The sequence below is a fragment of the Peromyscus maniculatus genome, chromosome 5, assembly GCF_049852395.1.
Source record: "Peromyscus maniculatus bairdii isolate BWxNUB_F1_BW_parent chromosome 5, HU_Pman_BW_mat_3.1, whole genome shotgun sequence".
Taxonomy (NCBI): Eukaryota; Metazoa; Chordata; class Mammalia; order Rodentia; family Cricetidae; genus Peromyscus; species Peromyscus maniculatus.
In genome coordinates this window covers 103166339-103188882 of record NC_134856.1, presented here as the reverse complement: position 1 = coordinate 103188882, position 22544 = coordinate 103166339, and the positions used below count along the sequence as shown (strand labels likewise).

At 43.5% G+C, this 22544-nt stretch overlaps 8 non-coding genes across 8 annotated transcripts; 4 read left to right on the top strand and 4 right to left on the bottom strand.

Moving 5' to 3' along the window:
• The first annotated feature begins 5640 nt into the window (after positions 1-5640).
• Trnal-caa (transfer RNA leucine (anticodon CAA)) lies at positions 5641-5745 on the top strand. The gene is made up of 2 exons: positions 5641-5678; positions 5701-5745. It is a non-coding gene; the product is annotated as a tRNA-Leu (tRNA).
• A 435-nt stretch (positions 5746-6180) lies between these two features.
• Trnaq-cug (transfer RNA glutamine (anticodon CUG)) lies at positions 6181-6252 on the bottom strand. The gene has a single exon. It is a non-coding gene; the product is annotated as a tRNA-Gln (tRNA).
• Positions 6253-8665: 2413 nt separating this feature from the next.
• On the bottom strand, positions 8666-8747 carry Trnal-aag (transfer RNA leucine (anticodon AAG)). Its single transcript has one exon. It is a non-coding gene; the product is annotated as a tRNA-Leu (tRNA).
• Positions 8748-9026: 279 nt separating this feature from the next.
• Trnam-cau (transfer RNA methionine (anticodon CAU)) lies at positions 9027-9099 on the top strand. The gene has a single exon. It is a non-coding gene; the product is annotated as a tRNA-Met (tRNA).
• Positions 9100-10658: 1559 nt separating this feature from the next.
• Trnak-uuu (transfer RNA lysine (anticodon UUU)) lies at positions 10659-10731 on the top strand. Its single transcript has one exon. It is a non-coding gene; the product is annotated as a tRNA-Lys (tRNA).
• Positions 10732-11132: 401 nt separating this feature from the next.
• Trnam-cau (transfer RNA methionine (anticodon CAU)) lies at positions 11133-11205 on the bottom strand. The gene has a single exon. It is a non-coding gene; the product is annotated as a tRNA-Met (tRNA).
• Positions 11206-20805: 9600 nt separating this feature from the next.
• Positions 20806-20878, bottom strand: Trnaf-gaa (transfer RNA phenylalanine (anticodon GAA)). Its single transcript has one exon. It is a non-coding gene; the product is annotated as a tRNA-Phe (tRNA).
• Positions 20879-21501: 623 nt separating this feature from the next.
• On the top strand, positions 21502-21573 carry Trnae-cuc (transfer RNA glutamic acid (anticodon CUC)). The gene has a single exon. It is a non-coding gene; the product is annotated as a tRNA-Glu (tRNA).
• Positions 21574-22544: the final 971 nt, after the last annotated feature.

Below are 22544 nucleotides of genomic sequence, written 5' to 3'. Positions count from 1 at the left end.
ACTTGGGAGGCAGAGCCGGGCAGATCTCTGTGAGTTAGAGGCCAGTGTGGTCTACAGAGCAAGATCTAGGACAGGCACCAAAATGACACTGAGAAACCCTGTCTCCGGAAAAAAAAAAGACGTGAGCTGTCAGCTCTCTGCCTACTGCCATATTATCCACACAACCAGGGACACTAAACCTCTGCAACCATTAAGCCTAAATGAACCCTTCTGTAAGCTGCCTTGGTCATGGTGTTTTATCACAGCAACAGAAAAGTAACTAATACAGTTAGTTTGATCCCTGGAACTCACATGAAAAAAGAAATCTACAAAAATAACACTTGGAAGGCAGAGGTGGGTGTTTGAGACTAGCCTGGTTTGCATAGTAAGTTCTAGGACAGCCAGAGCTACATAGTGAGACTGTCTCAAAAGAAAGAGAGAGAGAGAGAGAGAGAGAGAGAGAGAGAGAGAGAGAGAGAGAGAGAGAGACAGAGAGAGAGAGACAGAGAGAGAGAGACAGAGAGACAGAGAGACGGACAGAGAGGGACAGAGAGAGAGACAGAGAGAGAGACACACACACACAGAGACAGAGAGAATAGAGAAAAAGAATAGAACCAATGGGAGTGAGAAAGGACTGATGTGAGAGGGTAATGGGATGAACATGATCACATTTGATATACATGCATACACATCTGAAAAACCATTATGAAACCTATCATTTTGTGCAATGAGCATATGCTAATTTAAGTAGTACATTCAAAAATGTATGCGATGTGAAAATAGAAAGGGGGCTATTTGGAAAGAGGAAGATCAGCAGGAGGAATGAGGTAAAGAGATGGTCGTAGGGAAGATGAATACGAGCAAGTGGGTTTTACACTTGTATGAAAAGGTTCTAATCTGTTATTTTGTGCAGTTAGCATACACTAATACCAAAAAAGCTCATATGCTCATAAAATTACTTCTTGGGAGTAATAAACCAATAACTCCAGAGGCTGGGAATGTAGCCAAATGATGGAGCATTTGTCTAGTACATTCAGTGCCCTGGGTTTGATCCTAACACCAAAGAAAACAAAATTCATTCATATACATACACACAGAGACACACATATGTACATATTAAATCAGGCCTGACCTGTGCAGGCCTGCAATCCCAGTTACTTGGGAGGCTGAGGCAGGAAGATCAAAAGTTTGAGACCACCACCAGAATGAGTTTAAGGGCAGTCTGGACAACTTGGTGAGACCCTAGAGAGAGAAGAAGGGGAGAGGTGGAGGGAGAGGGCGATTGAAAACGTGCTGAGGCTACAACTTAGTGATAGAGCGTGGGCCTAGCATGTGAAAGATCCTATGTTCAAACCTCTAGCACCATGGCTGCGTGTGTGTGTGTGTGTGTGTGTGTGTGTGTGTGTGTGTGTATGTATGAGAGAGCATGGAGAGTGACTGGAATTGGTTGGGGTACCATTTTCTCCACTTTTAAAGATTTGTTTATGTGGATGGATATTTTGCCAGCATGTGTGAATGTGCACATGGATCCCCTGGAACTGGAATTACAGATTTTTGTGAGCCATGTGGGTGCTGGGAATCAAACCTGGGTTCTCTGGAAAAGCAGCCAGTACTCCTAACCATTCATCTCTCCATTTTCATCACAGCACTTTAGAAATATTAAAATTATAGACAGAACACAGGCCAGTAGTGTCCAGGATTCAGGGAGAGAGGGGAAGTTAATATCTGTGGCTTTGCAAGGGTGGTGTGGTGATTTGAAAGAAAATGGCCCCAAAAGGGAGTAGTACTGTTAGGAGGTGTGGCCTTGTTGAAGTAGGTGTGGTCTTGTTGGAGGAAGTGTGTCACTGTAGGGGTGGTCTTGGAGGTCTCTTTTACTCAAGCTTTGCTTAGTGTGACACTCAGACCACTTCCTGTTGCCTGCAAGATATTGGATTCTTCAGATACTTTCTCAGTACATGTCAGCCTGCATGCCACCGTGTCCCACCATAATGAGAATGGACTGAATCTCCGAATTGTAATCGAGCCACCCCAATTAAATATTTTCTTTAATAAGGGTCGCCGTGGTCCTGGTGTCTCTTCACAGCAATAGAAACCCTAACTAAGACAGGTGGTGTGAGATTCCTTGGGATGGCACAGTTTTGCATCTGGACTGAAGATTGTTCACATGATGTCTATGTGTGAACTCAAAATAATAGAGAGAGCAAACTTGAAATGGCACAAATCTTTAAACTCTTAAAGCCAATCGCTAGTGACTTACCATTTCCAACAAGGCCATACCTCTTTCCCCAAACTGAAGACCAAGTATTCAAATGGTCTATGAGAACATCATTTAAACCACGACACAAATAAACAAAAATTAAAAACAGATGTATCATTGGGAGAAAGTAGAGGGTGTACTTGATCTTCTGAAGTCTCTCTCTCCTCCAGAACCACAGCCTCACGCCTCCTTCACATGTGCTCCACCTCTGTGCTGTACTGTTAGCCTTGATATGAGTTTTGTGACATTATTTCATGATCATATATTTGAGGCAATATGTCATTTTAATTTTCCCACTTAGAAATACCCTTTTTGAGTCCTCATTATATAAAAAATTTAGGGCTGTTGAGATGGCTCAGTGGTTAAGAGCACTGACTGTTCTTCCAGCATTCAATCCCCCAGCAACCACATGGTGACTCACAACCACTTGTAATGAGATCTGGTGCCCTCTTCTGGCCTGCAGGGACACATGCAGGCAGAACTGTATACAACATAATAAACAAACAAATTAATTAAATAAATAAATAAATTTAAAGGCTTGTTTTACTTTTCCTTTTTATTTATATGTATTTTTGTGTGTCTGTGTATGGGTATGTGCACATGAGTGTATGTGCCCTTGGAAGGCAGAAGAGGGTGTGGGATATCCCGGAGCTAGAGTTACCAGTAGTTGTGAGCCATCCAACATGGGTGCTGGGAACTGAATTTGTGGCCTTTGGAAGAGCAGCAAGTATTCTTAACTGTTGACTGATTTCTCTACAACAATTAAAGAAAAAGAGGCCATGAATTTGAGAGAGAGCAAGAGGAGACAGGTGGGCACAAAAAGTAAAAATTATAAACATGTATGCTTATATCAGCATTTGTGTGTGTGTGTGTGTGTGTGTGTGTGTGTGTGTGTGTGTGTGTGTGTGTGTGTGTGTGTTGGGAGGAGGGGTCAGAGAACAATCACAGGAGTCCTTTTCCTCCTGCCTTGTGAATCAGGCTTGGTTGCAATGCTTTTACCTGCTGAGTCGTCTTGAAGGCCTCTCGCTTACCTGTGGATACTGAACACATGAGAATTTGTCCCTGTGATTATAGATGTAACAGACTGAGGATGAACTCTCATGCAAAATTTCTAACTGGCAAGAAAAGGGGTCAAAGAACAGGTCAACCCAGCTTTCTTGAAATTCAATTTTCCTGAACACCTGGAAAAGTGCAGGCATTTTATTGAGTTGTTGGAGGGGTAAAGTTTATTAGTCATGAGAATGACTTCCCCACTCCCGGGAAATTTCTTATGATTTTGAGAGATTTTCCCATTTAAGATGCAGATTAGTAGCCCATTTGTTCCCAGAGACATCGAATATTACCCTGTATATCTCTTGTGGTATTACTTTTTCTTCTATCACAGACTGGCTTCTCTCTAGAAACTAAGTTTCTCTGGAAACTAAGCAAGCCTTGGAACATCTTGTTTTATCTCTTTGGTGTGAAAACTTCACTATTATGGGATTTCACATGCTTTTATTAATTTAAGGCTGTGTTTGCTAGAACACGTCTCCAGAAGCTTCCTGAGAACGAGTATTTGGGACATACAATGTTTTGAGTCATGTAATGTCCGTTTAGGGTTGGTAAGGTGTCTCTGTGGGTGAAGGTGCTTGCTCCCATGCCTGAGTTTGATTCCCGTGACCCACATGGTAGGAATGGAGCCCCGACTCTGCAACTTGTCCTTTGATCTCCACATTCACAGCAGGGAACGCGCCCCTCTGTCAATAAATAAATGTAACGAAAATGTCTGTTTATATATCATCAATAGTCCGGCTGGGTGTAGACATCTAGATGTGACCATGACTCATCTTCTTGACTGAGTAATTGTGGGCTCCAAGCATGCCTGTGCAACTTAGTGAGCAAAATGAGGAGTAAAGAGGGAATAAGGGAAGTGCCTCCCAGGCAAGTCCTAAGGCCCAGGCTCCACCCCTGGGACTCCATCAGGAGAAGACCTACCTTTGGGTTTTTTTTTTTTTTAAACTTAAAGGTCATTGACTTCCTGTCCTCTAGCTTTGAGTTTTACTGTGTTTAAAAAAGGGACACATTCTGAATCCGAATCCTTTATCACCGTCTCTGCATCCGTCTTTCTCTTTACAAAGACTTCACTTCCGATAGAAAGCGTGCCCTGATGGGGGGCCCAGAGGGGCCGTCCCATCTGGAGATTTGAGGTCTTTGATCTAATAAACTCTGTCTCCTTTCTGTCATTTCCGCCTTTTCTTTCCCAAGAAGCCCCAGGGTTTTGAAAGCATGCCTTCTACTAGACTTTAAAAAACGGTTTTGTTTATCATCTCCAGTTTCCCGTTCCCCACCCATTTTCTAGGAGATTTCTTCAGCTTTGTTTTGTAACTCAAAAAATTTCTGCCACTAAACTGTTAAAGAATTTATTCCTCTTCTTTTACCTCCTGAAGGAGTTAATAATAATAATAATAATAATAATAATAATAATAATAATAAAACAACCAAGTTCCCGTGCTGTATTTGTTTTTCCCCCTCTTAGGTCCTCTCCGATCTCCTATTATATTTAATTTTTTTCTTTATTGTAGAAATATTTCACAAGTAACTGATTTTTCTTGGTTGTTATTCATACTTAAGATTAGAAATTAAAACTCTGATTCTGGATGCTGTGTAGCCTAGAGATTCTTCGGGGTCACACAGAGACCCAGCTATTTCTTTGGAATATTTCAAATGTCAGTGTCTGTTGTTACTATGGTACCATTTTCCCAAAGATGGGACAGTTCCGCCTTTTCCTGAAGAAGCACCAGTCTGCCTGCAAGTCTGCGCGCGGAGCAAAGGGTCTGGGATTCGGGCTCTGCCCGACGGACGTGTCCTTCGTTTTTACTCAGACTCTTCCCTCCCAAAGTTTCTACCCTTTATTCCTTATCTTCCGTCTTGCTCTTGCATCTGCCGTCCGTTTTCACAGCCCAGGCCTCAGCACTCTCGTCTACACTGCAGCCAGTGTTCATGGACTACACTCCCTTTCTAACCTGTCTGTTCTACTGGTTCACTCCCCTGCAAGCTCTCTCCATCAGGCGGGCGCCTGAGGACACTGTCTCGGAACCGAGCCTGAGCTGAGTGTGTCCGGTCGTGACGCCGATGAATGGTTCTGAGCCAGACCTGAGCTTGCAGGATCTTTGCGATTTCTGAACTCGGCTGCACTCTGGAAGGGCCGGGGACCCAGGGGCAGATAAACGCTGAATTCCAGAGGGGATTGGGAGCAAAAAACCTCGAGAGTTGTCTTGTCCACATTCCTGACTAGACAGAGAAAAAGAGTTTAGTTCAGCTTACAGGGATCTGTATTTCTACATTGTAAATGAAACCTAAAGTGTAGTAATTGCATACACATTCAATACATTTGAAAGATACATTAATTATTACACAACCATCGTGTCAGGATGGCCGAGTGGTCTAAGGCGCCAGACTCAAGCCTAGCTTCCTCCCACTGAGGGTTCTGGTCTCCGATGGAGGCGTGGGTTCGAATCCCACTCCTGACAGGTCTGTTTTTCTTGTTTTCAATTACTTTTCACAGACACTCTCGTCTCCTCTCCTTTTCATTTTCTATCTTAGCGGAATCCTGACCTTTCATGAAATCTGCCCCACTAATCACGAAGCTCGTTGAGTCCTGTGCTCGAGTCCTAAAGGGGTCTTTGCCACCAGAGGGAGAACATCTGGCGACAGAGGATACTGCATGAACTGTCTGAAGCTTTCATGAACGGTGTAGGAAACGTGCACCAACTCCATAGAGACACTATTGACAATTGAGTAGAGAGTTGACGGGGTCAGATACCACATGACCTTTTCCACTGCCAGGACCATTAAGAGCCAAATGCTGGAATACAAAAGGAACTGTTCATTGCAAATACAGAATTCAGCAAAACTCACGTTGACAGCGTGAAAAGAAGCAAAAGGAAAAATAATTTTAAAAGACTAGGTTCCACCGAGATTTGAACTCGGATCGCTGGATTCAGAGTCCAGAGTGCTAACCATTACACCATGGAACCAACTTGGCCAGGAGCTTGCCACAATGTCCATCTGTGAGCACTGCTTAAAAAAAAAACACGGCATTGTAAAAAACAAACATTTCACCGGTGTTATTTGAAATTCTGTTACGAATTTAGTTCGTTTCAGAGTAACTTATCGTTCCTTTCTCATGAATTTCTCAACTTTATCCTTGGTCCTTCTTTATTTTTTTCTTTCTTTTCCTGTTGGTTTGTTTACTGTTTTCTTTCTCCAATTACTGTTTTTGGTTAGCATACAAATAAATGGGTCTAATTGTGACATTTTCGTATACATAAGTTACTAAACTTTGTTCTTATCCCCCTCTTCCTCCCCCTACCTCCCTTCTCCTGTTGTGCCCAGATCGTGACCCCCAGAGAGACCACCAAAGACGAGCATGCCGGAATGCAAAAGCAAGGTTTAATTCTGGATATCCAAAAGCAATACAAGCCTAGGCAGGGACTTCGTCCAATACATCCAACGCAGTGGAGGCTGGAGGAAGCGCCCACCTGTCTGCAAGCTCAGTTTTTAAAGGGAAAAGTCACAAGGTTACATCATTTAGGGGTGCTAGTACAGGTACAATTCTGATTGGCTCGCTTCTAGGGACTTCTAGAAATTACTTCTAAGGGAGTGGTTGCCCGCCACCATTTCTCATTGGCTGCCCTCAGGTGGAGGCATTTCTGTGATCAGTTACCCTGGAAACCAGGGAGAGGACATTCCATAGTCTGGCAGGCATTACCTCGTGACTATTTTGTGACTGTGAACTTCTACACTTCCTGGTTTCTGGAATCTGAACTGACTGGTCTCAGTAACTTCTGGCCTGTTCCAGTAACTTATGGCCTGTAGCTAAAAGGAGCAGTCTTAGGCCTTTAGTTTTGGGGTGAGAGCATTTTGGTCTTATTTTGGTTCCACACTCCCCGGCTGCCCTCCCCCCACTAGCCGCCCCCAGTCTACTTTCACATCACAACTGAGGTCCTTGTCCTCTTGGCAAGCGCATGTTTGGTATACAAATGGAACGTCTATCTCAGCCTCCTAGTGATTCTAACAGTATTTTTATCGGAGCTATTCACTTTTCAAGTAGAATGGGACCCGCAGACTTGTCACGAGCAACGACTGTGTGGCGGGCAGCACCCCCCAGCTGCCGTCGCGAGCTGCTGCGGCTTGACAATACTTTCCCACGTCGCGAGGCAGCAGGTGCCCAGGCGGAGTCTTTCCCCTCTTCTACAGCCTTCTACAGCCTTCTACAGCCTTCTACAGCCTTCTACAGCCTTCCACAGCCTTCTACAGCCTTCCACAGCCTTCTACAGCCTTCCACAGCCTTCTACAGCCTTCCACAGCCTTCTACAGCCTTCCACAGCCTTCTACAGCCTTCCACAGCCTTCTACAGCCTTCCACAGCCTTCTACAGCCTTCCACAGCCTTCTACAGCCTTCCACAGCCTTCTACAGCCTTCCACAGCCTTCCACAGCCTCCCACAGCCTTCCACAGACCCGGCCGGCCTCGGCGTCTCTGCTGCAGCTCACTCCGTGCGCGCAGCGTGAACGCGGAAAGCCAGAACGGTGCACTCGAGGCGGAACAAAAACAAGGGTCAGCACTGTCAGCACCGCAGAGCAGTGTGAGACTTTCGGGGCACCCTCTCTCTTTTCCCGTCGGTGTCTCCAGAGAATAATTGTCCTCGCCGAGTGGGTAGGAGACTCAGGACAGCCTTCAGGAGAGAGTAATTTACGACTTCAGGGAGTCCCTAGCTGGCGGCTAAGAGGCAGTGGCATTTATTTCATTTTATTATTTACTAATTTACTTTTATTATTTTTTTTCAGACAATATATTTTGATCATGTTTCTTGTTGTTTCGTTTTCCTTTTTGCAAGTTATTAGACTCGTACAGCGCAGATGATCATGATTTGACTTCAAAATGAAATGATAAGGCTGTGGCGACGCCGAGGACAGGCTTTCCGTCTCCCGGATGGGACAGAATTCCCTTCTTCAGTGGCACAGGCCCGATCTGTCTCTGGTTGCAAGTCCGTTCGGAAAGAGAACGTTCCACATTCATTCATCGTCCAAGATAGCAAGAAAGACCTGCGAAGTCTTCAGGCCCTAGCCTGAAGCACGTTTCTTAACATGAATGAATGAAAGAAAAGCTTGTTATCTGTTGGCGGATCCTTTTATTCGGTGAAAATGAAGTGATTAGGGGAATAAATTTCACACACATTACGCGCTTGTTGACTGTTTATTGAAGCAATTAGTTGATGGCGTATCCTCTGCTGGGACTGCTGTGGGTATGGTGTGTATGACTATTATCTGTAACCTGGGAAAACAGGGACCAGGAGGGGAGAATCCTGGCTGATTTAGGAGGCTGAAAACCAAGAGACTTGAACCAAGAGAAAAAAAATCCACTGGCCTGAAGGAGTGCAAAAAGCTAGTGGCAGCGGTGGGATTCGAACCCACGCCCCCGAAGAGACTGGAGCCTTAATCCAGCGCCTTAGACCGCTCGGCCACGCTACCCCTGCGTTTGACCCCCCTGTCTTGTCTTCCTGGAGTAATTGCACTCTTTCCTTTCCCGCAGTCCTTTGCGCACGGCTCTCCGTGGTAGGCTCTCGTTCCGCAGTCTCTATGGCTCTTTGTAGCACAGTTGCGCAGGCTCGGTCCCTGCTTGGTACCGTGAGGGTCCGCGACAGAAGCGATTTTAGGCGATATCCTAACCGAAAACCACAAACTTGACAATGCGAGACTGGCTAGGAGAGTAGCATGAATACATGGTTTGTGAAGCGGTGCTTTACAGGCGCCTCCTTAGCGCAGTAGGCAGCGCGTCAGTCTCATAATCTGAAGGTCCTGAGTTCGAACCTCAGAGGGGGCAGCCGCAGTACTTTTTGCTTCCTTAATTTCGGAGAGCTCCCGTGCGTAGGTAGGGAGGGCAAATCTTTACATATATAAATAAAATCTTTATATAAATATAAATATATATAAGTAAAATTTTCTTTTTCGCAAAAACAAACCCCAAAACTATTTAATGAAACTAAACGGGTAATTTTGTTTCTGTAATATAATGATCTGTTACAAAGTTATAAAATAGTGATTTTTTTTTTTTAAAAATTATGAATTAAACACTCGACAAGCGTGGTGAAGCACTCGGGAGACAGAGGCAGGTGGATCTCTACATGGTGAGTTCCAGGGGCTCTGTCTTTAAAAAATATTAAACACGTTCTAACTTTTCATCATCATTATCATCATCATCTATACCAATTGGAGCCAGGAGAATTTCAGGTGTCTTTCAGATATGCTTGGAAATTCCCCAGCCCAGGTGTAAAAGAGAGAGGGAGGCCCGGGTGCGAGTGTGAAAGGTGTGAGATGACGTGTAATTGCTAGTGTAAGGTCTAAGGTGTGTATAATTGCTGGTTTGGTTCTCTTTAACCATTCTTCCGGGATTGCTTACTATCGGGTCACTCCATCCCACCCAGGATACTCTATGTCAAAAACGAAACAAAACTAAGATACAAAAATAAATACAAACACAACACAAACGTGTTTGCTTAGTCTCACCACGTTGGGCTCTTGCTCTCGACAGAATTTCTAAGTCTTCCAAACTGCATGATTCAGAAAAAAGTCTAAAAGGGAAATAAGTAAAGCAAGGAAGACAGATACCAGGGTTGAGATCCAGCTTGCAGTATCTCCGTGGAGCCAGGGGGGATCTCCAGGTGTGTGTGTGTGTGTGTGTGTGTGTGTGTGTGTGTGTGTGTGTGTGTGTGTCCCCACACTCTGACGTGCAGGGCACTGTCCAAAGCTGTGTCCGGTCACCCATCCTCTCCGCTCACCCCTGCCGTCCCGTTCTCTGTCCTGTGCCGGGCTTGGTGTCTACAAAGACATCCATCGCCCCAGGCTTCCCCAAGTCTGTCAAAAGAAGACTCAGGGAGAAACTGTTGGCAGGAGGAAGGAGGCCGACTTCGTGTCTGCGTTTTTCTTCTGTCAAACTGTCCTAGCCTCCATGCTCTTTGTGGGGTCCCAGAACATCGCACTATAGAAGTTGCTAGCGGCCGAAGTAGCGCCCGTGCTCCCCGCACCCCCAGCCAGGACTTCCTCCTTAAAGCCGGGTGTCCTTCCTCAGAAACCCCGACCGAGAGCTCTCTTTCAGTCCCGCAGCGCAGCAAGGCAGCAGCTATTTATTTCCTGCGTTGGCTGCGCGGCCACAAGGCAGTCACTCGGCCCTTGCTGTTGCAAAAGAGGTGAAGGTTGACACTGAGCACGCAGGAAATGCTCTCCTGGAGTTTGTATTTTAATAGATTCTGAAATAGACAGATAATAGATTCTGAAATCAGCTGACCAAATGTAGAATCGAAGATAAAAGGGGAAAATATGTAAATTAGACATTAACGCTTTTCCATGTGTCTTTATTCACTGTAGGATAACAGCCTCGCAAGAGCCCGGATAGCTCAGTCGGTAGAGCATCAGACTTTTAATCTGAGGGTCCAGGGTTCAAGTCCCTGTTCGGGCGTCAGCGTTTTTTGTCTTCCTGGTACCAGGCCCGATTTGTGGTAAGGTTTTCCATCAATAACTGAACTGATGTTTCAGGAGGCCAGGCGTTTTTGCAGAACTTTATTTAACAAGACAGAAAACCTAGATCACATCTTACATCGAGGACGTGGTGGTAAGGAAGTTTCGTATGTACTAAAAAAGAGGACTTTTAGGCAAAATCCAGCATCAGTCGTTGATCTATGCATTCCTTCTTTCCAATAAATAAGTTGCAGGGTAGAATACTGTTTGAAGAAGGAACTTGGGTAAAAGAGCAGCTCTTGTCAACTGGAAAATGATGGCTACCGGCACAGCTTCTGAAATTCGGGGAGCAACTAGGCAATTTTGAATTTTTAACCACACGAATGCAGAAGGAAAAGCAACTGCCCCCTCCGAGGTTCGAACTCAGGACCTTCAGATTATGAGACTGACGCGCTGCCTACTGCGCTAAGGAGGCAGATGGCTGGATCCTTGCGTCATATTACATTAGTAACAAATTATGTTTTGCCTACGCTAGCCCAGATTCTTGAATAAATCATTTCCTAAATGATTTTTTTTCCCCTCTTGAAAATGTCTGGAAGATTCAACGTCTTCCCACACTTATGAAAAGAGTCCCTTTGATCTTCTGCCCCCCCCTCGGACATACGCAAGCCTTTGTGGCCTTAACAAAAGCATTTCCTCAGCCAATCATCATCTCACGCCCTTCTTTGCAAGTCAAATTTGCCAGGTCGGCTTCCCAAGTCCCCCCGACTTTTCTGCAGTCTCCTATCGACCCCTCGATTTCCAGGAGCCCAAAGGGGACAAATGAGATCTCAAAGCTTGACGAATACATTGTTCTTTACACAAACTCTTGGGAACCTGTTAGTGTGAGAACAGGAAGATGTGAAAACCTGATTTACCGAGACTTGCCCGGGGTTTGATCTGGTTCCATACTAGAATTTCCCGTTTTTAGTGTCTCCCTGGGATTTGTAAACAGTTGAGTGGTTTTCCGCGTTAAGTGTGGAAGTAAGAGAAAAGACAGAAACCTTTTAAATTACGTCCCCACTGCGACAGAAAACACATTGATTTTGTTGTCTCCGAGGACCCTGAGTTTCATAGTAGGATCCCAGTGTAACAAGTGACCCAGCCCTGGGGCGTCAGTGTGCAATGTTAGTGTGTGTAGTCCTGAGTGGTTTGGGTCTATCTTGACCGGAGTAAAAGTAGATTAACTGCTGAGATGTCTCTAGGTTGTATCAAGGTTATGATAGTTTGTTTCTGAACACCGTGAATATCATGACCATATTTTTCAAGAATTCGAATAATGAAAATGAGAAAGATTTTCATGCAAATGCCAGCACCACCCAGACATCACTGGAAAACTCTAAGTGATGTCCAATTTTAAAAAATGATGGAAGGACACACAACTGGATTGTGGAATAGATGATCAAAACAGAGCAGACTGCACCGCATGGAAAGAAGTCTTTAGATGTAGACGTGTACAGGGGGTGTATTAGTCAGGGTTCTCGGGAGGAACAGAACTGACAGAATGAAGTCTTTACTGGTGTGGCTTACAGGCTGTGGTCCAGCTAGTCCAACATTGGCTGTCTACCAACTTAGTCCAGGAATGCAGTAGGTTGTTTGCTGTGGATATCGTTCTATATTAATAAAACACTGATGGCCAGTGACCAGGCAGGAAGTAGGTAGCCAGGCAGGAAGTAGGTGGGACAAGGAGAGAGGAGAATTCGGGGAAGCGGAAGGCTGAGGGGAGAGACACTGCAGCCGCCGCCATGACCAGCAGCATGTGAAGATGCCGGTAAGCCACCAGCCACGTGGCAAGGTATAGATTTATGGAAATGGATTAATTTAAGCTAAAAGAACAGTTAGCAAGAAGCCTGCCACGGCCATACAGTTTATAAGTGATATAAGCGTCTGAGTGATTATTTTATAAGTGGATTGTGGGACTGCGGGGCTTGGGGAACCTGGAGAGAAGCCCTCCAGCAACAAATGGCGCCCAACGGCTCGAGTTTCCACCTTAAACCAGAGAATATTTAATAACCAATTCTAAACAGAGCCAGAACCAGGTTCCTGCTTCTTGTCTCATATGGCAGCTAGACGCTGCAAAACGCAGGTTTGAACACTGGCGGGTTCCTGGCGTGTGCATTTGACCGGCAGTATGGCGGTAATGAGGTGTCTGCCAGAGGCACATTACGCTGTGTGGTAGATTTAGTCCTTACTAGTATTAAAAAAAAAAAAAAAGAAAAAAAAAAAAAAAAAAAAAAGAGGTTTCTGGGCTACATGCTGCTTTGATAAAAGCGTAGACCCACTATTTCTGAAAATTGATGGCTCCCAGAGCTGGCAGAAAACGTACCACCGCCATGTTGGGAAGCTGAAGTGGGTGGAGCCAACAGCCACAGCGCTGTTTCAGGCTTAAAAGACTGTAGTTTAAAGCAATAAGTTTGCAATAAGACTGATTCAGATAAAATAGTTTATAATGCATGTAAAAATGTACGTAGGCTTAAAAGAAAAAAATATATACAGTTATATAAACAAATAGTATCTAAAAATAAAGTGTTTAAAAAATAATAAAGGTAATAAGCCACGTAAAGATGGCTATCACACATAAAATCTGGATTATGTTGTCTTTGATATTCGTAACTGAAGAAAAACATTTGATTGCAAAAGCTGTTGAGTTATGCCAAAATGTATATTTTAAAGGTACCTTGACTTCAAAATTTGGATTTAAGGATATGTTACTTTGGAAAAGAGGTTCTGCTTTTGTTTCCACAGAAAGCCAGAGGCTGTGTATTTGTTCCAGATTAAGATACATCAGGTTTCACCAGCCAAGACCCCCTGAAAGGCCTCCGGTGACACCATGGCCCAGATGATCCAACATCCAGAGCGGTTTCAAGGCAACTGGTTCACACAATACAGCCTCAAGGACTACCCCATAGGCTTAAAATTTCCTTTGCATCCCCATAAGATACAGCGCCCCCCTCCAGCAGGAAGTAGTAAGAGATGCTACGCCCAAATTCCCAAATATACCAAGCTGGCTTTAGAGGTGGAATTGGCTCACTCCCCCTCTAAACCCAGACATATTGCTTTAAAAAAAAAATGGTTAAGAGATTCTTGTGTCCCAAATCAGAAGAGCCCTCTGGTGTGGGACAGAGAAAAACCAATATTTTTATTTAAAACAGGTTGATTATAAAAGTGATCTCTTTCTAAAAAAGAAAAAGGGGATATGATTAAATATATAGGAGGATATGGAGATGATAAGATAAAAGGGTAGATTAATGAACCTACTTTTAAAGAACAACTTGTTTAAAATGTTTTACATTGGTATAGATTTTAGTTTATGTTTAAAATGTTTTACATTGGTATAAATTTTAGTTTATTGATACAAACTTAAAGTTAATTTTGTTATACTGTATATATATATATATATATTTCTATTGTTTGAGGTATTACGTTTATGTAACTCATTTAAAATTGTAATAGATAATTAAAAATAGATTAATAATTAGTCATCTATGATAATCATATTTGTAGCCATGTTAGTTAAGTCTTCTAGATATACATAGATATATTTCAGATAGATAGGTAATCTTCAAACACTTCATAGACCTAGAGAATATGGCATTTAAATAACTTAGAATTCTGTTGACATGAGACACAATTGCTCCTGGCTGCACCAATTTGATCCCGAGAGAATGTTGGGCTTCTAAGACATTTCCATTGGGAAGTTTGTCTTCTTGGCACAAAATGGCCTACTGGGCAAAGAACTGCCCTTGCCTTGATGGCTGACAGTACAAATATAATGCTGTCCTTTCTGGACAAGCGGGACACAAGGAAAGCGACCACTGTACTCTGCCAAGACAGGGTAAGATGGTCTCTCAGAATTCCTACTTCTAAAAATGGTCTGTCAGAGACTCTAGGCCTGTAGCCAATTTGAATGCACCAACAATGCTGAGAAACATTAGGTGACTGTCCAGGCTGCCAGCTGTCTTGGTCTATTTTTGCAAGATTCCCGAAAGTTGCTTGCATCCATCTACCATTTCTCAGGTACCATTATGTTCCTTCTCAGGTCTTTGATGTGGTTGAAAACTAGATAGTTGTAATTTCCTCAGTTATGATAAAAGATAAGTTAGATATAAAACCTTAAACTCACAAATATAAGATAGATAGGACATCTTCTTTAATATTGTAACTGTAATTCTTGCTCGATAATTGTTTTCTTATATGTAATTTTACCATGTTAAAGTTAAAACCTTCCTTTTTAAAAAAAAGAAGAAAAGGGGAAATGCTGTGGATATCGTTCTATATTAATAAAACACTGATGGCCAGTGACCAGGCAGGAAGTAGGTAGCCAGGCAGGAAGTAGGTGGGACAAGGAGAGAGGAGAATTCGGGGAAGCGGAAGGCTGAGGGGAGAGACACTGCAGCCGCCGCCATGACCAGCAGCATGTGAAGATGCCGGTAAGCCACCAGCCACGTGGCAAGGTATAGATTTATGGAAATGGATTAATTTAAGCTATAAGCACAGTTAGCAAGAAGCCTGCCACGGCCATACAGTTTGTAAGCAATATAAGTCTCTGTGTTTACTTGGTTGGGTCTGAGCGGCTGTGGGACTGGCAGGTGACAAAGATTTGTCCTGACTGTGGGCAAGGCGGAAAACTCTAGCTACAGTTGTTCGTTCGACAAGGCTGGATATCTCAGTCGGTCTTTAGTGTAAGCTGGAATCCTAAGAAGTAGGCTCTGACAGCAGCGAAGGAATGGATTTGCTAGTGAGAGCTGGCAGGCCGAAAGAGAGCCAGCTTCCTTCTTTCGTGTCCTTTATATAAATTGCCATCAGAAAGTGCCACCCTGATTAAAGGTGGATCTTCCCACCTCAAAAGATCTGGATTAAAGGTCTACCTTCCTACCTCAAAAGATTATAAGTGGGTCTTCCCACTTTAAATTATTTCATCAAGACAAAAATCTGTCACAGGTGTATCCAGATGCTTGGGTTTTAGTTAATTCCAGATTTAGTCAAGTTGACAGCCAAGAAGAGCCATCACAGTGAGACTAAAACTCACAAGGCTGCAATGAGTCAGACAGTGAAAAACAGATGTAAAAAAGTTCCCAACAGTACCAATGCTCAGTTAAAAAGCACATTGGGTATTATAGACAAAAGTAAAATAAAATTAAATTAAAATTTAAAAAATGCTGTTTTATGGTTTATCTTAGTTAGCTTTCAGTTGTTGTAATATACAACACCATGAAAGCAGCTTGGGCAGAAAAAGGCTCATTTCATCCTAAAGATGTAGTCTTTCATCCAGGGAAGTCAGGGCAGGAACTCAAGGCAGAAACCTGGAGTCAGGAACTGAAGCAGAGGCCACGGAGGAGTGCTGCTTCCTGGCTTGTTTCCTAGGGCTTGTTCAGTGCCTTTCTTCTACACCCCAAGACCATCTGCTCAGGAGTGGTGCCACCTAATATGCGTTAGGTCCTCCTACACCATCACTAATCAACACAATGGCCTACAGACCTATCTATAGGCAAGCTGATGGAAACCATTTCCCAGTTCACGTTCTTCTTCCCAGAAAAGTCTAGCCTGTGTCAACAAACAAACAAACATACAAACAAACAAAACCAACCCGGACATAGTCCCTGGATGACTATCTAGATTGAGAATTTAGAAGCCTTGAGGGAGAAAACCCCAGCAAATCTTAATGTCGTGTGCAATGTAGATCTTATTCTGACTCTGCTCTCTATCAAGTCACAGCCACTGAAATTCTTCCCCTAGCTCTTAAGTACTGTCATTTGGAATACGGCCATGACAATCATCTCGATTAATAGGGACACTTAATAAAACTTCATGTGTCAGTTAATTTCCTTTGTCAGCTTGATGGGGTTTAGAATCCCGAGATGGCACACCTCCAGCATGTCTGCTTTTCCAAAGACGTTTAACTGACAAAGGAACACCTACCCTGAATGTAGACTGAATACAAAGAGAAAACCCGGAGTCATCATTTTTGTTCTTGCTGTGGCCTCAATGAGACCAGTGGCTTCACACTCCCATATCTGTGACTCCATGCACAATGGACGGCACCCAAGACTGTGAGCCACAATGAACTCTTCTTTCCATAGGCTGCTTCCTTCAGCTATTTGGTCCCAGTGATGAAGAAAGTACCATTCAGTACAGGAAACTCGACAAGTGGTTATTGATACTTGGTCAATACTCACTCATATTGTACAAATAGAAATTTTCATAAATTCCATTCAGACTCTAAACTTATTACAGAAAGTGAGAAAAATCTTCCTTAGACTCTCTTTTTTTGGGGGTGGTGGTGGTGTTGAGACTGGGCTTCAGTACATATCCTTGGCTAACCTAAAACTCAATGTATAGACCAGGTTAGTCTCCAACTCACAGAGTGCTGGGATTAGAGGTAAATAACATCATGCCCATCTTACATTCCTTACACACTTGATGTCCTCACACCCTTTGCTCTTGTGCAGGGTGTGATTTGCTTAGTCAGGACAGCAAGGCTTTTTAAAGATAAAGAAATGCTTAATGCAATGTTTGATCTTATGGGAAAGGGAGGAGATAGCAGCTGTTGTACCCATTTTGCGAAACCCGAGAGAGCACCAAGGTTTCCGATGCAAGAACATAAGGGTCCTTTTATTGTCAGATTCGAACCTGAGCCACCACACAGCAGATGGAGGGAAATACAGCAGTAGCCGCGAGCCCAGGTATACAGAGTTTTTATAGGGAAAAACCGCAAGCTGGGAATTACATGCTTTGGCAACTTGGAATTGGGAAGAAGGGATATGAGGCAAGGTTATTTATTATTATTATTTTTTTGAAACTATTGGTCTAGACTTTGGGTGCGAAACCACACTTGAAACCATTGGGTTAGACTTTTTGGTGGGGAACCACAACTTGCTGAGCAGGATTATCTGGGTTGCTCAGCAGGATTGTCTAGATAGCTTCAAGGGCCATAAACTGCAGACAGGATGTCTGCAGGAGCGTACTGCCCTGTATCTGTTGTCATGGCACATTCCTGAGGGCCTTCCTGGAACTGAGCACAGCAGGTGGTCTAAGATGGTGGCCCCACCCTAAGATGGGGTCTGTATTGCCTGCACACAGCATTAGCTATGAGTCTACAAGATGCTTATTGTTTACTGGTCACAGCAAAGATGTCAAAACGTTGGCCTGAGGTAAGTCACATTTCCAAAGTGCAGTAGAAGAGGAATGTTATTCTGTGATTTGGAGAGGTTGAGGAGTTAACACAGGGGGAAGGACTTGAGTAAGTTATCCATTTATATTCTCAATAAAGTTTAAAAATGGAAGTGGTTTTTACTAGCTGGCCAGTGTGCCGTCTGTGAAACTGAAAGGTGTTCCAGGGAGGGGATGGGAGGAGGAGGTGTTATAAGTGTAAAAGGATCAATAAAGTAGAAATAAGGAACAAGAAAGGATCAACCATTTCATGTTTCCTTCCCTCTCTTAGTAAAACAGTGGCTTCTCCTCACCACGCTGGCTCGGGCAGACTGGGCCCCCTCTGACTGGTGACTGGGACTGCTTGTGTTTTAGGCTTGTTTATCTGGACCTTTCCAAAGCTTATTTTGATTACTTAATACAACAAGAGGCGCCATTCTAATCTGGTCTGTTGAAAGGGATCTATCTAGGGCAGAAAGGAACTCGGTTCTGAACCATAGTTTCCATAAATTCTGTTTAGTGAAACCCTATTTACAGATCACGACAAAAATTCACATGCTGAAAAAGAGAGAAAGAAACATTTTGGAGTTGATCGTGTTTCAGATGAAATGTTTACACCAGCAAACAAAGTAATGGGTCTCGCTGCGGTATTTTCATCACCTTCGTTTTCAGCCCATCATCTCTCCCGCTGCCCTCACCCACGTCACTTTCTCTGTAGGCAAAATTCTGAGGATCCATGCTGTCTTTATTAATTAATGTCTATTGCTGGGCAGAGACACCACGACCACGCTAACTCTGGTAAAAGTAAGCCTTTATTAGGGCTTGCTTACATTGAGGTTTAGTCCATTATCATCACGGTGGGAAGCATGGCATGCAGGCAGACACGATGCTGGAGAGGTAGCTGAGACGTCTTCATCCTGACTGATAGGTAACTAGAAGAGAATGAGACACTAGGCCTAGCTTGAGCATTGACACCCCAAAGCCCACTTCCAGTGACTCTTCCTCCAGCCAGGCCACACCCCCTAATCCCTGTCAAGTAGCTTCAAACCACCACACGTGCCCAAATGGATGTGCAGGGGGTAGTTGGCTCGACTCATGACTCTGGAGTGAGGCTGGGAACCTGAGCGATACTGGCTGTGTAAGAGTAGAAACAAGGTTGAGCATCAGCTCAGTGTGCAGGGCCGGTCCCACTGGCTGTGGGTCCTGATTTTGATCACCAGTCATTGAGAGAGAGAGAGAAAGAGAGAGGAGAGAGAGAGACAGAGAGAGAGAGAGAGAGAGAGAGAGAGAGAGAGAGAGAGAGAGAGAGAGAGAGAGAAGAGAGAGAGAGAGGTAGAGAGACAGTGAGAGAGAGACAGAGAGAGACAGAGAGACAGAGAACACCATTGTAAACTTTATCTTAGACTGAATTCAGTTTGCCACTACTTGAAAAAAAAAAGGATGTCCTACATATTACAGGTGGTTCACAGAAACAGTATTAGAAGCAGTCATATAAGCTGCAGAATATCCCGTTGTAGCACAAAACAGACAGAAAGGTGTTGTTATTATTATTTGTTTCGTTTTGTTTTTGAGACACGGTCTTACTGTATATCCCTGGGTGGGCTGGAATTCACTATGTAGACCAGGCTGGCCTTGAACTCACAAATATACTACTCCTGCCCCTGCTTCCACAATGCTGCTGCCACCACAACCAGCCATAATTATTATTTTTGTCTTTTTGGTTGTGAGCCTTAGTCTTTAGTGGTGGAGCCACCTCTCCAGTCCTAGTGTGTTAAAGGAAGCATGGGTCATCTCTGCTTAAGAAGTTTTCTTGTGTTTGCATTTATATTCTTATAATTCCAGTGGTGCTGCTATGGTCTGTATCTAGTTTTTTTTTTTTTTTTTTTTTTTTTTTTAAATCAATGTCAGTATCAGGACTGTGACATTGGACTACAATTTTGCAAGGTATTGTCACTGAAAGCAGCTAGGCAACAGAAAAGGAACCTCTTTATATTATTCTTGGAAATGTATGTAAATTACTTAAAAGTAGAGAAATTAATTAAAAATCAAACTGCAGGCCCCAAAAAGTTACAGAAGTAATGTGATGAAATAGAATCACCATACAAAACAGAACAACAACAACAACAAAAAAAAAAAAAAAAAAAAAAAAAGGGAGGACAGTTGAGTCCTAAGTCCAAAGGAGGATTGTTTAAGGAACAATTGTCAATTAGTTTTCATTCCATGAAAATTAAACATAGCGCCGAAAAGAGCCACAACATCTGGAAACTGGGAAGTTGGTGGTCATCCAGTTGGACTGGATGGCAGCCGGTAGCTGAGTCTGGCTTGATGAATCACAGTAAGACATGAGAACCCGGGCTCTGTTATGTGGTCCAAACACGGCGATGTAGATATTTTCTAGTCTGTAGAGAGTCAGTGAGGAAGAGAAGGATCCCTAATATCTCATGCTGTATTCTCCACCTATTTGGATCGTAGATCCCTTTGAATTAGTAGCCGGCAGAGAATACGATAAAGAGCGAGCCTTGTGAAGTATCCACTAAAGACCTTTACTGCATGTTGGCTTTGGCTTACAACTCTTGAGATTACTTAATGGGAATAAAGAAGAGGTAGGTTTGGAGAAGGAAATAGATGCCTTGGAGAAACAGATGAGGAGCAGCTCAAAACAATAAAGATAGTAAATACAGAAGTAGTTTTTTTTTTTTTTGGTTTTTCGAGACAGGGGTTTCTCTGCGTAGCTTTGCGCCTTTCCTGGAGCTCACTTGGTAGCCCAGGCTGGCCTCGAACTCACAGAGATACGCCTGGCTCTGCCTCCCGAGTGCTGGGATTAAAGGCGTGCGCCACCACCGCCCGGCACAGAAGTAGTTTTATTAATGAAAAATTTGACCTGCGTTGCCGAAACCCGGGATCGAACCAGGGACCTTTAGATCTTCAGTCTAACGCTCTCCCAACTGAGCTATTTCGGCCCCGCCCGCCACAGCTTCACGCTAAGTTGTAATGACTTTATCACTTAGGTCCCCGCTGTCATGACAAAACTGACGAGTTTTAAACTAATCTTTAAACTAAGATTAACTAAGAATTTCGATGTTCGACATCTTATTGTATTATAAAGAGAAAAGCAAGGTGACAATTTAAATGGATCTTTAAAACTTGCCTTAGCGCAGGGAGTGGTGGTGCACGCCTTTAAACCTAGCATAGGGGAGGCAGAGGCAGGAGGATATCTTTGAGTTCAGTATCCTAGAGTTCCAGCTCAGGGCTGAGACACTGTCTAAAAAAAAAGTTGTGATTTTTGTTAATTTTTTATTTATATTATATATTATATAACATAATTTTTATATTATTTATATTATATATTATATATAATACATTTATCTATATATTATAGAATAATTTGCTATAATGTATTCTGGGTCAATTCATACATTTAAAGAGCAGTACAGACCATACGCTTTCGTGCCTTCTGAATTTTATTGACTGGGGTTTGGAGTTGGTTAATTAAATAAAAATCAGAGGTAACACAGTAGCTAATTGGAGGTAACACAGTAGCAAATCCAGGTCATATATTTTACAAACAGAGCGCCTAGCAGTTTCCCTGGTGGTCTAGTGGTTAGGATTCGGCGCTCTCACCGCCGCGGCCCGGGTTCGATTCCCGGTCAGGGAAGTGCTGTTTTTGCAATTCACTAACAGACAGGCCGTACACTGTACAGTAAACATTTCGTTTTCATATGGGAGTTTCTGCTTTGTGTTCTATTTATTTTGGGTATTTCAACTTCAAAATTTCAAATGATGCAGTGTTATCATTAAAAAAATTACTAATAGTTATTTCATCTTGTGAAGACCTAGATAGCCCAAGCGCTCTTGCCAGAGGACGTAGGTTCGGTTGTTAGCACCGACGGGACAGCCCACAACTGCCGGTTACTCCATTTCCAGGAGATCCAACGGTCTCTCCTCTTGCCTCATTGGCACCAGACATCCACGTGGCACACTAACATACGTACAGGCAAAACACTCATGTATTAAAATGTAAACAAAAATCTTATTAAATTTGCCGTGTTTGTGCCTAAGTGTGTGTGTGTGTGTGTATATGTATATGTATATGTATATGTGTATGTGTATGTGTATGTGTATGTGTATGTGTATGTGTATGTGTATGTGTATGTGTATATGTATATGTATATGTATATGTATATATATATGTGCATGTGCGCGCGCGTGTGTGTGCATACCGCACCACGTGCCGGCAGAGGCTGGAGTTAGAGGCAGTTGCGAGCGGCCTGTGCGGCGGGCTGAGCCCGGAACTCAACCCTCTGGAATCCTCCCTCCTCGCCACCTGTCTCTGGGCTTTTGCATTTAAAAACTCACGCTAGAGGGCGAGTCAGCGAGAGCTGGGTGGGGTTCGTACAGCGCTTTTTAAGACGCTTGTGAAGGAGACACGTGGGACCTCGCGGGGCTGCCCACGGCCTGGGAAGTTCCGGGGTGAAAAGCGAACGGCCTCAAAATTTCTCGGTTCCACTGACACAAGAGAACTGCTTAAAATGTTTTAAATTCGTTTGTCTAAAGAGAGGGTACATTGAATTCTCAGTGCGTCGATTTAACTAGGATTCTAAGACATCTTACCGCGAGGGACCTGAA